Below are 14000 nucleotides of genomic sequence, written 5' to 3' on the forward strand. Positions count from 1 at the left end.
TCTGGTCAGCCGGTCGTGGCATGGCTGTGATGGCGCTAACTTTGTCTGCATCGGGACGGACCCCTGATCGTGAGATGTGGTCCCCGAGGAATTTCAGCTCCATCTGGCCGAAGGCACACTTGGCGCGGTTGAGACGCAGGCCATTTTGTCGTATGCGGGTGAAGACACGTCGTAGACGATGCATGTGTTCCTGCAGAGTGGTGGACCAAATGATGATATCGTCCACATATACACGTACCCCTTCGATGCCTTCCATCATCTGCTCCATAATGCGGTGGAAAACTTCAGATGCTGAAATGATGCCGAATGGCATCCAGTTGTAGCAGAATCTGCCAAAAGGGGTGTTGAACGTGCATAGCCTTCGGCTGGCCGGGTCCAATTGGATCTGCCAAAATCCTTTGGACGCATCCAATTAGGTAAATATTTTGGCTTGCGCCATCTCGCTGGTGAGGTCCTCTCGTTTCGGGATGGGATAGTGTTCCCGCATGATGTTGTTATTCAGATCTTTAGGATCTATACATATGTGGAGCTCGCCAGAGGGCTTCTTTACACAGACCATGGAGCTGACCCATGGCGTGGGCTCCATGACCCTGGATAGGACCCCTTGGTCCTGAAGAGCCTGCAGCTGCAACTTGAGGCGGTCTTTGAGTGGCGCAGGAACCTGCGAGGTGCGTGAACGACAGGGATGGCGTCCGGTTTGAGTCGAATCTTGTACGTGTATGGCAATGTCCCCAAGCCTTCAAAAACCTCCTGGTTGTGAGCAAGGAGGGAATGGAGATTTGCGTGGAACTAAGCGTCCGGGAAGTCGGATATCTCATCTGGAGAGAGAGACATAATGCGCTGTACCAGGTGAAGGACCTTACACGCCTGTGCGCCCAGTAACGAGTCTTTTGATGAGCCGACAACTTCGAAGGGGAGTGTGGCCGTGTGCATCTTGTGAGTTATCTGTAGCTGGCAAGATCCCATGGACGGGATGACGTTCCCGTTATAATCAACCATCTTGAGCCGGGATGGCGTGATGGGTGGTTTGACCTTCATGGCCTGGAATGCAGAATATGCAATCAGGTTGGCGGATGCGCCGGTGTCCAGACGGAAGGTGACGCGCGATCGGTTGACCGTCAGGGTGGCACACCACTCATCGGCTGGATTGATGGCATTGACCTTGTTGACATCGATGACGGAAACGCGGAAGGCATCCTGGTCATCTGCATCACTTAACTGGAAGTCTTGATGCGTGGGCTGGACGGTCCTGACTTGTCTGCGAGATTGTCGGGGATGTGCAGGATCCATGGGTTGAGCCGAACGACAGTGGGCAGCATAGTGGCCCATCTTGCCACATCTGAGGCACTGTCGGTTTTTAGCAGGACATTGCCCTTTTAAGTGTACAGCTCCACAATTGCCGCACGTCATGACGTCACGGCGTTCGTTGCGCCACTGTGCATGCGCAGTGCGATCTTGCCGTAAGCGCGCCTGCGCAGTGCGTCCCTCGATGTGGCCGTTATTTTTGGCGCGCACCAGCGCGGGAGACCGCGAAAAGCGCGGGAAGCGGCCGCTGTCGTCCGGGCCGTGGGTCAGGAAGTAATCGACGGCCTGGATGCGTTCGGCGTCGTGGGCGGCCTGGCTTGCCGATTCGACGGCTGGGGACCCCCTCCGTGCCAACTCGGACGCCTGAAATCGGGCAAAACGGCAGGTTGCATCCTCGTGGAGGACACAGGCTTCCACAGCAGATGCTAAGGTGAGGCTTTTTATTTTAAGAAGCTGCTGGCGTAGGCCACTAGAGGCAACGCCAAAAACAATCTGGTCCCTGATCATGGACTCTGTGGTGCTGCCGTAACCGCAGGACTGCGCTAGAATTCGGAGGTGCATCAAAAAGGTTTGAAAAAGCTCCTCCTTACCTTGCAGGCGTTGCTGAAAGAGGTATCTTTCAAAACTTTCATTCACTTCAACCTTAAAGCGCTGGTCCAGTTTGAGGATGACCGTGTCATACTTGGCTTGGTTTTCGCCTTCTTCGAACACCAGTGAGTTGAAGACGTCGAGGGCGTGCTGACCTGCGTAGAAGAGGAGCATTGCAATCTTTGTTTCATCCGAGGCACTCTGTTTTTCGTTGGCTCGGATGTACAGGTCAAATCGCTGCCTGAAGAGCTTCCAATTGGTACCTAGGTTCCCCGCGACTTGCAACGGCTGCGGTTTGTCGGTGCGGTCCATGTCCAGAATGGCAGGTTAGTTGGCAGGTATCGATCCACTCCTGTACCATGTGGTGTTGGGCGTTCTGACACACAGATGAGCCAACACGGTTGTATATGGCACAACGCTATTTTATTTAAACTTTCTATGTACAGTTTTGTCTTGATACTCTGCACGTGGGGATTCCCTGGTTGTGATCTTGTAACAGGTCTTGTCCGTGTCTTTGTCCCCAGACCTACTGTCCACTAGGTGTCGTGCTCGTGCTTTTATGTGGTTGCTGTCCTTGTGTGTGATTGGTTGTGGTGTTGTGTGCTCTGATTTGTCTGTTGGTGTGTCCATCATGATGTGTGTGTTTGAATAGCATGACAGCCTGGGCTTGCAAACTCCTACCAACTGTCCTGGCTTGAGACAATTGACACCTGTTTAACCTGCGATGTTACTTCTCTCCAGTTGCTCCGTCTGAACCTGTAAAGACATAATTACCTGCAAAGACTCGCATTCAAAGTATCGTCTTGCATCATTGACTTTGTCTGTATATGTGGATGTGGAACTCACCTCTTCATTCACCTGAGGAATGCGCTGCGCTCCGAAAGTTACTGATTTGAAACAAACCTGTTGGGCTTTAACCTGGACTTCTTGATGCATCAGGAAATACAACAACAGGCCCGTGCCTCCTCCACCTCCTCTGTCTCGATTCTCAACACCTTCAGTCGTCTCAGAAGAAAGAATAGAGCTTTCACAAATACAACAGGCTGCCCATTGTGGAAACCTTGTGTGAATACATTTTATTTAATTATTGTTCTATTTATTTATATGTGCCACTTTCATTCGCCCGCCTGATCATTGCGAACTCTCTCTCTCTCTTTCTATCCCTCCTCTCCCCTGGATAGACAGACAGTGGGTGGAGGGGGGGGGGGGTAGTTATAAGGACCTCAGTGGGGAGCTGAGAACAGTAAGGGATGCGAGGGCAGTGAATGGATTGGCAAACGGTACTGACAACCCTTAGACTTAGCTTGGGGCTTTCTTGACGACTCCATCCCTCTTCCAGGGAACTGCCTGCAGCTGGCGCTGCCTGTTTGCAGACTGTTCATATCTGACATCAGACAAGTTTCTAACCAGATATCTACCACTCTCCTTCTCACTGCCCAACACCATTATGTCTCTTCACAGTCCATTGTTCCCACCTTCAACCCTCAGGCTCCACTTTTGCTTTCTGCCTCCTGCTCAATACTCAGTCTCCTACTTTATCTCTCACTCAACATCACACTGAATTCCTCTCCCATTACCTTTCCTCACTCTCCAGCATAATCAGTCCCTCTCGCCTCCCTATAATCATTTCCACACATTTTATTTTATTTCGCTCTCCCACTCTCTATTTATCAACCATACTGCTTGCTCCCCTTTCTCTCAGTCTCACCCTCTGTCTCTCCCCTTCCTTGCAATCTGTCCACACCCATTGTGTTTCTTCCAATGCAGGCCCCTGAATGGGTCTAACGAAAACGTGTAGAGACCCTTATTCTGCATCTAATGGGCACTTTAATTGCCCTGGAAATGTTGATGGGACAATCTAAAGGGGCATTTACTCTTCAATTACATCTTGATACACCTGCCCAGGACGTCGTTTTTGGACAGTTTCGGGGACTGCAATCTCTAGAGAACCATTTGATGGAAGTGCTTGACAGGGACAATATCGAGGGAGCTTTGGATGTATCTAGCTCCATGTTCCCTGGGAGGGACATTGTAGAGCTAGCTTTACTTTGTATCGAACCCTGTGTTTGGGGGCATTTGATAAGTGCGGTGCAGAAGGAGATTTATTCTGTGGATAATCGAGTGTAAATACATCCCGTGAGTATTCAATGACAACACTGTGGACATATTTGTACTCAGCGTTCCATCCAAATTCTTCCCCTTCCAATAAATAACAATAAAACCTAAGGAGCATTCTCTGACCTGTGATACATTTAGTCATGGCTTACTTTTCTGCATGTTATTTTTATCACAATCTCAGCTGGGACAGCACGTGACACGTGAACAGGAGAACACATGAACATGATATTTGAGGCATGCACTTTCAGCTACACTCGAGCCTGGTTCAGGGGAACCACCTGTGCAAAGTAAAGCTCGCTGTGGACCCCGAGATGTGGGACGAGGAACAACAAATATCTGTACAGAGCGGAGTGGTGACAGGGAAGGTCATGATGAGGAGGAGAATACACCAAATCCTACAGAATCTTACATACAGGGTCACAGAGTTGCTCACTTGGACAGGGATTGCAGAAGAGCAGAACTAGATTGACATGGGTGAGCAGTATGTTTGCAGTGTACATGACTCACAAAATGCAAATCGGATGCTCAACTTTATTACAAGTATAAAAGATGAGATTTCTTGATGTACATGGCATTGGAGAGAACACAGTGTTGGTCAGCTCCAATTAGATGACACTCAGAATCGTTTCACTTGGCTTTTTCCTGTTATGAAGGTGTTGGTTAGGAGGAGACTTTGCCCATGTTGGGCAATACTCATTAAATCTTTGAAGAATGAGAGGTGATCCTAGTGAAACATGTCCCATTCCGAGGAGGCGTGGCAGGCAAGATTAGGAGAAGATGTTCCTCTCATTTCAGTAATCTGGAGCTTCGTGAACATTAAAAGTGGGGCGAGGTTAAATTTAAGATGGAGCGGAGTGGGAATTGGTTCAACCTGAGGGTCGCTGGTATTTCCATTCCCTTTCCCAGCCAGCAGTGGAAGCTCTGACCAGAGGGACTGTCAGGAAAGTGGAACTAAGATCACAATCAGGCCATCCACGGTTTCGCTGCTCGATGGGCCGAATCGCCTATTGCTGATCCTGTGTATTACTATATTTATGATTCCAATTATTCTTAATTTATTTTAATTTATTCAAGATAATATTCGAGGTTGGAGTACATACTCCCAGTTCAGCCATTTTAACCATTGTGTTATTCCAATCAATCTGCACATCACAGCCCGTTTCTAGCATCAGAACCGTGTGAGTTCAAGTCAGCATTGAAGAGCGGCCGCATTGTCAGATCGTAAGACTTGGGATAGTTCCACATAACAAGAGGTTTAGTGCTGTGAATAACAACTCACAGTCTGAGGCTCAGTGCTGGGGAAGGGGCCACACAGACAGAGGTTCAGTACTGGGGATAGTGCCACACAGTCAGAGGCTCAGTACTGGGGATAGAGCCACACAGTCAGCGGCTCAGTACTGGGGAATAGTGTCAAACAGTCAGAGGCTCAGTACTGGGGATAGTGTCACACAGTCAGAGGCTCAGTACTGGGGATAGTGCCACACAGACAGAGGCTCAGTACTGACAATAGTGCCAGACAGTCAGAGGTTCAGTACTAGGGATAGAGCCACACAGTCAGAGGCTCAGTACTGGGGATAGTGTCACACAGTCAGAGGCTCAGTACTGGGGATAGTTACACACAGTCAGAGGCTCAGTACTGGGGATAGAGCCACACAGTCAGAGGCTCAGTACTGGGGATAGTGCCACACAGTCAGAGGCTCAGTACTGGGGATAGAGCCACACAGTCAGAGGCTCAGTACTGACAATAGTGCCAGACAGTCAGAGGTTCAGTACTAGGGATAGAGCCACACAGTCAGAGGCTCAGTACTGGGGATAGTGTCACACAGTCAGAGGCTCAGTACTGGGGATAGAGCCACACAGTCAGAGGCTCAGTACTGGGGATAGTGCCACACAGTCAGAGGCTCAGTACTGGGGATAGTGCCACAGTCAGAGGCTCAGTACTGGGGATAGAGCCACACAGTCAGAGGCTCAGTACTGGGGACAGTGCCACACAGTCAGAGGCTCAGTACTGGGGATAGTGCCACACAGTCAGAGGCTCAGTACTGGGGATAGTGCCACACAGTCAGAGGTTCAGTACTGGGGATAGTGCCACACAGTCAGAGGCTCAGTACTGGGGTTAGTGCCACACAGTCAGAGGCTCAGTACTGGGGACAGTGCCACACAGTCAGAGGCTCAGTACTGGGGATAGGGCCACACAGTCAGAGGCTCAGTACTGGGGATAGTGCCACACAGTCAGAGGCTCAGTACTGGGGTTAATGCCACACATTCAGAGGCTCAGTACTGGGGATAGTTACACACAGTCAGAGGCTCAGTACTGGTTTTATTGAAATTTCTTTTCCCTGAGCAACATTTTTCCCGCTTACAAAACAAACGAAACGATAACAATAACAAAACAGAATTTAAAAAAAACTTTTTAACCATAATAATAATAATAATAATATACAAGTAACAAAACCTCGTACTCTATTGACCTATACTCAACTAAGCCTCCTCCCCCCCTCCCCCCCCCCCCTCCCCCCTGGGTTGCTGCTGCTGGCCATCTGTCTTCCCTCTAACGTTCCCCTCGGTAGTCGAGAAATGGCTGTCACCGCCTGGTGAACCCTTGAGCCGATCCTCATCAGGGCAAACTTTATCTGCGCCAGTTTAATAAACCCCGACATATCGTTTACCCAGGCCTCCAGTCCGGGGGGTTTCGCCTCCTTCCACATGAGTTGGATCCTGCGCCGGGCTACGAGGGACGCAAAGGCCACGACATCGGCCTCTTTCGCCTCCTGCACTCCCGGCTCTTCCGCAACTCCAAATAGAGCTAACCCCCAGCCTGGTTTGACCCGGGCCTTCACCACCTGCGAAACACTCCCGTCACTCCCTTCCAATACCCTTCCAGTGCCGGGCACGCCCAAAACATATGTGCGTGGTTTGCCGGGCTCCCGCCACACCTCCCACATTTGTCCTCCACTCCAAAGAACCTGCTCAATCTTGCCCCCGTTATGTGTGCTCTATGTAGCACCTTAAATTGAATCAGGCTAAGCCTGGCGCATGAGGAAGAGGAATTTACCCTGCTTAGGGCATCAGCCCACATACCCTCCTCTATCTCCTCCCCTAATTCTTCTTCCCACTTTCTTTTTAGTTCGCCAACCGACTCCTCCCCCTCTTCCCTCATCTCTCTATAAATCTCTGACACCTTGCCCTCTCCGACCCACACCACTGAAAGCACCCTGTCCTGTATCCCCTGTGTCGGGAGCCGCGGAAATTCCCTCACCTGTTGTCTAGTAAACGCCCTCACCTGCATATATCTCAAGAAATTCCCCCGGGGTAACTTATACTTTTCCTCCAGTGCTCCCAAGCTCGCAAAAGTCCCATCTATGAATAAATCTCCCACCTTCCTAATTCCCAACTGGTACCAGCTCTGAAATCCTCCATCCATTCTTCCTGGGGCGAACCTATGGTTGTTCCTGATAGGGGACCCCACCAGGGCTCCCCGCACCCCTCTCTGTCGCCTCCACTGTCCCCATATGTTCAGTGTTGCCGCCACCACCGGGTTCGTGGTGTACTTTTTCGGTGAGAACGGTAGCGGCGCCGTCACCAGCGCCTCGAGACTCGTCCCTTTACAGGACCTTCTCTCCAGCCTTTTCCATGCCGCTCCCTCACCCTCCATCATCCATCTACGTATCATTGCCACATTGGCGGCCCAATAATAATCTCCTAAGTTCGGTAGTGCCAGTCCTCCTCTGTCCCTACTGCGCTGCAGGAACCCCCTCCTTACTCTCGGAACTTTCCCTGCCCACACAAAGCTCGTAATGCCCCTATCTATTTTATTAAGAAAGGTCCTGGTGATTAAAATAGGGAGACATTGAAAGACAAATAAGAACCTCGGGAGGACCATCATCTTAATTGCCTGCACCCTGCCCGCCAGCGATAAAGGCTGCATGTCCCACCTCTTAAAGTCCTCCTCCATTTGTTTTACCAGCCGTGTCAGATTAAGTCTGTGCAAGGTTCCCCAGCTCCTAGCGATCTGAATCCCCAAGTATCGGAAGTTTCTTTCCACTTTCCTTAGCGGCAAGCCTTCTATCTCTCTACTCTGGTCCCCTGGATTTATCACATATAATTCACTCTTCCCCATGTTTAACCTATACCCCGAAAATTCCCCGAACCTCCTCAAGATTCGCATAACCTCTATCATCCCCCCCGCTGGGTCCGACACGTATAGCAATAGGTCATCCGCGTATAACGAGACTCGGTGTTCTTCTCCCCCTCTAGTCACCCCTCTCCATTTCCTGGAGTCTCTCAGCGCCATGGCCAGAGGTTCAATTGCCAGCGCAAACAACAATGGAGACAGCGGGCATCCCTGTCTTGTTCCCCTATATAATCGGAAATACTCCGATCTATGTCGACCTGTAACTACGCTTGCCGTTGGTGCCCCATAAAGTAGTCTAACCCAGCGAATAAATCCGTTCCCAAACCCAAACCTCCTTAACACTTCCCATAAATACTCCCACTCCACCCTATCAAATGCCTTCTCTGCGTCCATTGCCGCCACTATCTCTGCCTCCCCCTCCACTGAGGGCATCATTATCACCCCTAATAGCCGTCGCACGTTAACATTCAATTGTCTCCCTTTTACGAACCCTGTCTGGTCTTCGTGCACCACCCCTGGGACACAGTCCTCTATCCTCGATGCCAGCACCTTTGCTAGCAGTTTGGCGTCCACGTTCAATAGTGAAATAGGCCTATAGGACCCACACTGCATCGGATCTTTGTCCCTCTTCAAAATTAGCGATATCGTCGCCTCCGACATTGTCGGGGGTAGTGTCCCCACTTCCCTGGCCTCATTGAACGTCCTCGCCAACAACAGGGCCAACAAGTCAACATATTTTCTGTAGAATTCCACCGGGAACCCGTCCGGCCCCGGGGCCTTCCCTGCTTGCATGCTTCCCAGTCCCTTAATAACCTCGTCCACCTCAATCGGCGCCCCCAGGCCTGCCACCGCCTGCTCCTCCACTTTCGGGAACCTCAACTGGTCCAGGAACTGCCGCATCCCCTCCTCTCCCTCTGGGGGCTGAGACCTATACAGTTCTTCATAAAAGGTCTTAAACACCTCATTTATCTTTCCTGCCCTTCGCACAGTGTCTCCCCTTTCATCCCTAATTCCTCCTATCTCCCTCGCTGCTGCCCTCTTTCGCAGTTGGTGCACCAACAGGCGACTAGCCTTTTCCCCATATTCAGACCTCCTCCCCTGTGCCTTCCTCCACAGTACCTCCGCCTTTCTGGTGGTCAGAAGGTCAAACTCGGTCTGGAGTCGTCTCCTCTCCCTGTATAGCTCCTCCTCCGGGGTCTCTGCAAATTCCCTGTCCACCCTTAAAATCTCCCCCAGTAATCTATCCCTTTCCTTGGCCTCTGTTTTCCTTTTGTGGGCCCCAATAGAAATCAGCTCTCCTCTGACCACCGCTTTTAGTGCTTCCCAGACCACTCCCACAGGGACCTCGCCGTCGTCATTGACCTCCAGGTATCTCTCGATACACCCCCGCACTCTTGCACACACTCCCTCATCCGCCATCAGTCCCACATCTAATCGCCAGAGTGTTCTCTGCTCCCTGTCCCCTCCTACTTCCAGGTCCACCCAATGTGGGGCATGATCCGAAACCGCTATGGCTGAGTATTCATCTTCTTCCACCCTAGAGATCAACGACCTTCCTAAAACAAAAAAATCTATCCGGGAGTACACTTTATGGACGTGGGAGAAGAAGGAATACTCCCTAGCCCTGGGTCTAAGAAATCGCCATGGATTCACTCCCCCCATTTGGTCCATAAACCCCTTAAGTACCTTGGCCGCTGCCGGCCTTCTTCCAGTCCTTGAGCTGGATCTATCTAGCCCCGGGTCCAGCACCATATTAAAGTCCCCTCCTAAAATCAAATTTCCTACCTCCAGGTCCGGTATACGCCCCAGCATCCATCTCATGAACCCCGCATCGTCCCAATTTGGGGCATACACATTAACCAACACGACCTCCATTCCCTCCAGCATACCACTCACCATTACATATCTACCTCCACTATCTGCTACGATGTTCTTTGCTTCAAATGCTACCCGTTTCCCCACCAAAATGGCCACCCCTCTGTTCTTTGCGTCCAGTCCTGAGTGGAACACCTGTCCCACCCATCCTTTCCTTAGCCTAACTTGGTCTGCCACCTTTAGGTGCGTCTCTTGGAGCATAGCCACGTCTGCCCTCAGTCCTTTCAAATGCGCGAGCGCTCGGGCCCTTTTTATCGGTCCATTCAGGCCTCTCACGTTCCACGTGATCAGCCTCACTGGGGGGCTACCTGCCCCCCTCCCGTGTCGACTAGCCATTACCTTCTCTAGGCCAGTCCCATATCCCGCCTCCGCGCTCCCGCTCGCTCCCCCAGCGTCGCATTCCGCCCCCGACCACCCTCTCTTTAGCCATTTCCTTTTGGATTTCACAGCAGCATCCCGGTTGTCCCCTCCCACCCCCACCCCCACCCCCCCCCCCCCCCGCCCCGCTAGATCCCTATCTAGCTTGATTGCTCCCCTCATATCACTTCCGTAAGTCAGCTGACTTCAACTGACCCCGGCTACTCCTGCTCGCTCCTCGACCCCCCCCCCGGTGTGAGGGAACTCCCATCCGCCTTATTCTTTCTGGCGATACTCACCTTCTGGGAGGTGAGTAGTGTATTTAAAACCACTTGCCTTTCCAGGAGCAGCCCTTTGGATTTCGGCGGCAGCGGTGCGCAGGGGCCTTCTGGGAGGTGAGTAGTGTATTTAAAACCACTTGCCTTTCCAGGAGCAGCCCTTTGGATTTCGGCGGCAGCGGTGCGCAGGGGCCTTCTGGGGGGTGAGTAGTGAATTTAAAAACCTTACCTTTACAGTAGCAGCCCTTTGGATTTCGGCGGCAGCGGTGCGCAGGGGCCTTCTGGGAGGTGAGTAGTGTATTTAAAAACCTTACCTTTACAGGAGCAGCCCTTTGGATTTCGGCGGCAGCGGTGCGCAGGGGCCTTCTGGGAGGTGAGTAGTTAGTTTAAAAAGCCTTGCCTGGTCCCGTGTCTGTTCTTCTTTTCAGTTTTATTTGTTTTTATATAAGGCGGGAACCGGAAGTTCTACCTCTGGCAAGTCCCCCCCCCCCAACCAATAAATTCTGGTGGAGAGGAAACCCGAGACACTACACGTGTAGTGTCTCCCACCCGCCCTCCTCCTCTAACCTAATAATAAGACCCATTGGTGTAAGGTAAGTGCCATATTATATTATTATATTATTAGCATTGTGCAGGTCAAGGATCGGTGGTGGAGGAGCAGTCTCTGTCAGCGAGAGAACCTGAGAACATCTCAGACACTCAGAAGGCAAGTAAGTGATTTTTACTTTTATACCTTTTTTCAAATTGTGTGTGTCGGGGGGAAACTGAAGCGACATCACAGAAAAGCTGTGACCTGAGTGGCTGGTTGGGATTCTAACCTAAATTTAAAAAAAAAAATTTGAGTATTTGGGAACTAATTAAACATAATAACTTAATTATAATTTAGAGGATATCTAAGCCAGAGATCGGAGAGTATTATAGTTAGCTATCGCATTTCTATTAGAAATCTAGTGCTAGGAAACAGATAGTTGACAGTAACTTTGCAATTTAAAAAAAAAGTATTAAAAAAAAAAAAAAAAGACAAATTTTAATTTTAATTAATTGACGCAATGTCAGTTAGAGGGGTGCTGTGCTCTGACTGTGAGATGTGGCAGGCTTCCAGCGTCCCGGATGGCTTCATCTGCAGAAAGTGCACCCAACTGCAGCTCCTCACAGACCACATGGTTCGGTTGGAGCAGCAATTGGATGCACTTAGGAGCATGCAGGTGGCGGAAAGCGTCATAGATCGCAGTTATGTAAATGTGGTCACACCCAAGGTGCAGGCAGAGAAATGGGTGACCACCAGAAAGGGCAGGCAGTCAGTGCAGGAATCCCCTGTGGTTGTCCCCCTCTCGAACAGATATACCCCTTTGGATACTGTCGGGGGGGATAGCCTATCAGGGGAAAACAGCAGCAGCCAGAGCAGTGGCACCACGGCTGGCTCTGATGTTCAGAAGGGAGGGTCAAAGCGCAGAAGAGTAATAGTAATAGGGGACTCTATAGTCAGGGGCACAGATAGGCGCTTCTGTGGACGTGAAAGAGACTCCAGGATGGTATGTTGCCTCCCTGGTGCCAGGGTCCAGGATGTCTCCGAACGGGTAGAGGGAATCCTGAAGGGGGAGGGCAAACAGGCAGAGGTCGTTCTACATATTGGTACTAACGACATAGGCAGGAAGGGGCATGTGGTCCTGCAGCAGGAGTTCAGGGAGCTAGGCAGAAAGTTAAAAGACAGGACCTCGAGGGTTGTAATCTCGGGATTACTCCCTGTGCCACGTGCCAGTGAGGCTAGAAATAGGAAGATAGAGCAGACAAACACGTGGCTAAACAGCTGGTGTAGGAGGGAGGGTTTCCGTTTTCTGGACCACTGGGAGCTCTTCCGGGGCAGGTGTGACCTGTATAAGATGGACGGGTTGCATCTAAACCGGAGAGGCATAAATATCCTGGCCGCGAGGTTTGCTAGTGTCACACGGGAGGGTTTAAACTCGTATGGCAGGGGGGTGGGTACGGGAGCAATCGGTCAGAAGGTGAGAGCATTGAGGGAGAACTAGGGAATAGGGACAGTGTGGCTCTGAGGCAGAGCAGACGGGGAAAAGTTGCTGAACACAGCAGGTCTGGTGGCCTGAAGTGCATATGTTTTAATGCAAGGAGCATTACGGGTAAGGCAGATGAACTTAGAGCTTGGATTACTACTTGGAACTATGATGTTATTGCCATTACAGAGACCTGGTTGAGGGAAGGGCAGGATTGGCAGCTAAACGTTCCAGGATTTAGATGTTTCAGGCGGGATAGAGGATGATGTAAAAGGGGAGGCGGAGTTGCGCTACTTGTTCCCACAGCTATACTGCGAGAGGACACCTCAGAGGGCAGTGAGGCTATATGGGTAGAGATCAGGAATAAGAAGGGTGCAGTCACAATGTTGGGGGTATACTACAGGCCTCCCAACAGCCAGCGGGAGATAGAGGAGCAGATAGGTAGACAGATTTTGGAAAAGAGTAAAAACAACAGGGTTGTGGTGATGGGAGACTTCAACTTCCCCAATATTGACTGGGACTCACTTAGTGCAAGGGGCTTAGACGGGGCGGAGTTTGTAAGGAGCATCCAGGAGGGCTTCTTAAAACAATATGTAAACAGTCCAACTAGGGAAGGGGCAGTACTGGACCTGGTATTGGGGAATGAGCCCGGCCAGGTGGTAGATGTTTCAGTAGGGGAGCATTTTGGTAACAATGACCACAATTCAGTAAGTTTTAAAGTACTGGTGGACAAGGATAAGAGTGGTCCGAGGATGAATGTGCTAAATTGGGGGAAGGCTAATTATAACAATATTAGGCGGGAACTGAAGAACATAGATTGGGGGCGGATGTTTGAGGGCAAATCAACATCTGACATGTGGGAGGCTTTCAAGTGTCAGTTGAAAGGAATACAGGACAGGCATGTTCCTGTGAGGAAGAAAGATAAATACGGCAATTTTCGGGAACCTTGGATGACGAGTGATATTGTAGGCCTCGTCAAAAAGAAAAAGGAGGCATTTGTCAGGGCTAAAAGGCTGGGAACAGACAAAGCCTGTGTGGCATATAAGGAAAGTAGGAAGGAACTTAAGCAAGGAGTCAGGAGGGCTAGAAGGGGTCATGAAAAGTCATTGGCAAATAGGGTTAAGGAAAATCCCAAGGCTTTTTACACGTACATAAAAAGCAAGAGGGTAGCCAGGGAAAGGGTTGGCCCACTGAAGGATAGGCAAGGGAATCTATGTGTGGAGCCAGAGGAAATGGGCGAGGTACTAAATGAATACTTTGCATCAGTATTCACCAAAGAGAAGGAATTGGTAGATGTTGAGTCTGGAGAAGGGGGTGTAGATAGCCTGGGTCACA

Source organism: Scyliorhinus torazame, chromosome 4 (genome assembly GCF_047496885.1).
Source record: "Scyliorhinus torazame isolate Kashiwa2021f chromosome 4, sScyTor2.1, whole genome shotgun sequence".
NCBI classification, from domain to species: domain Eukaryota; kingdom Metazoa; phylum Chordata; class Chondrichthyes; order Carcharhiniformes; family Scyliorhinidae; genus Scyliorhinus; species Scyliorhinus torazame.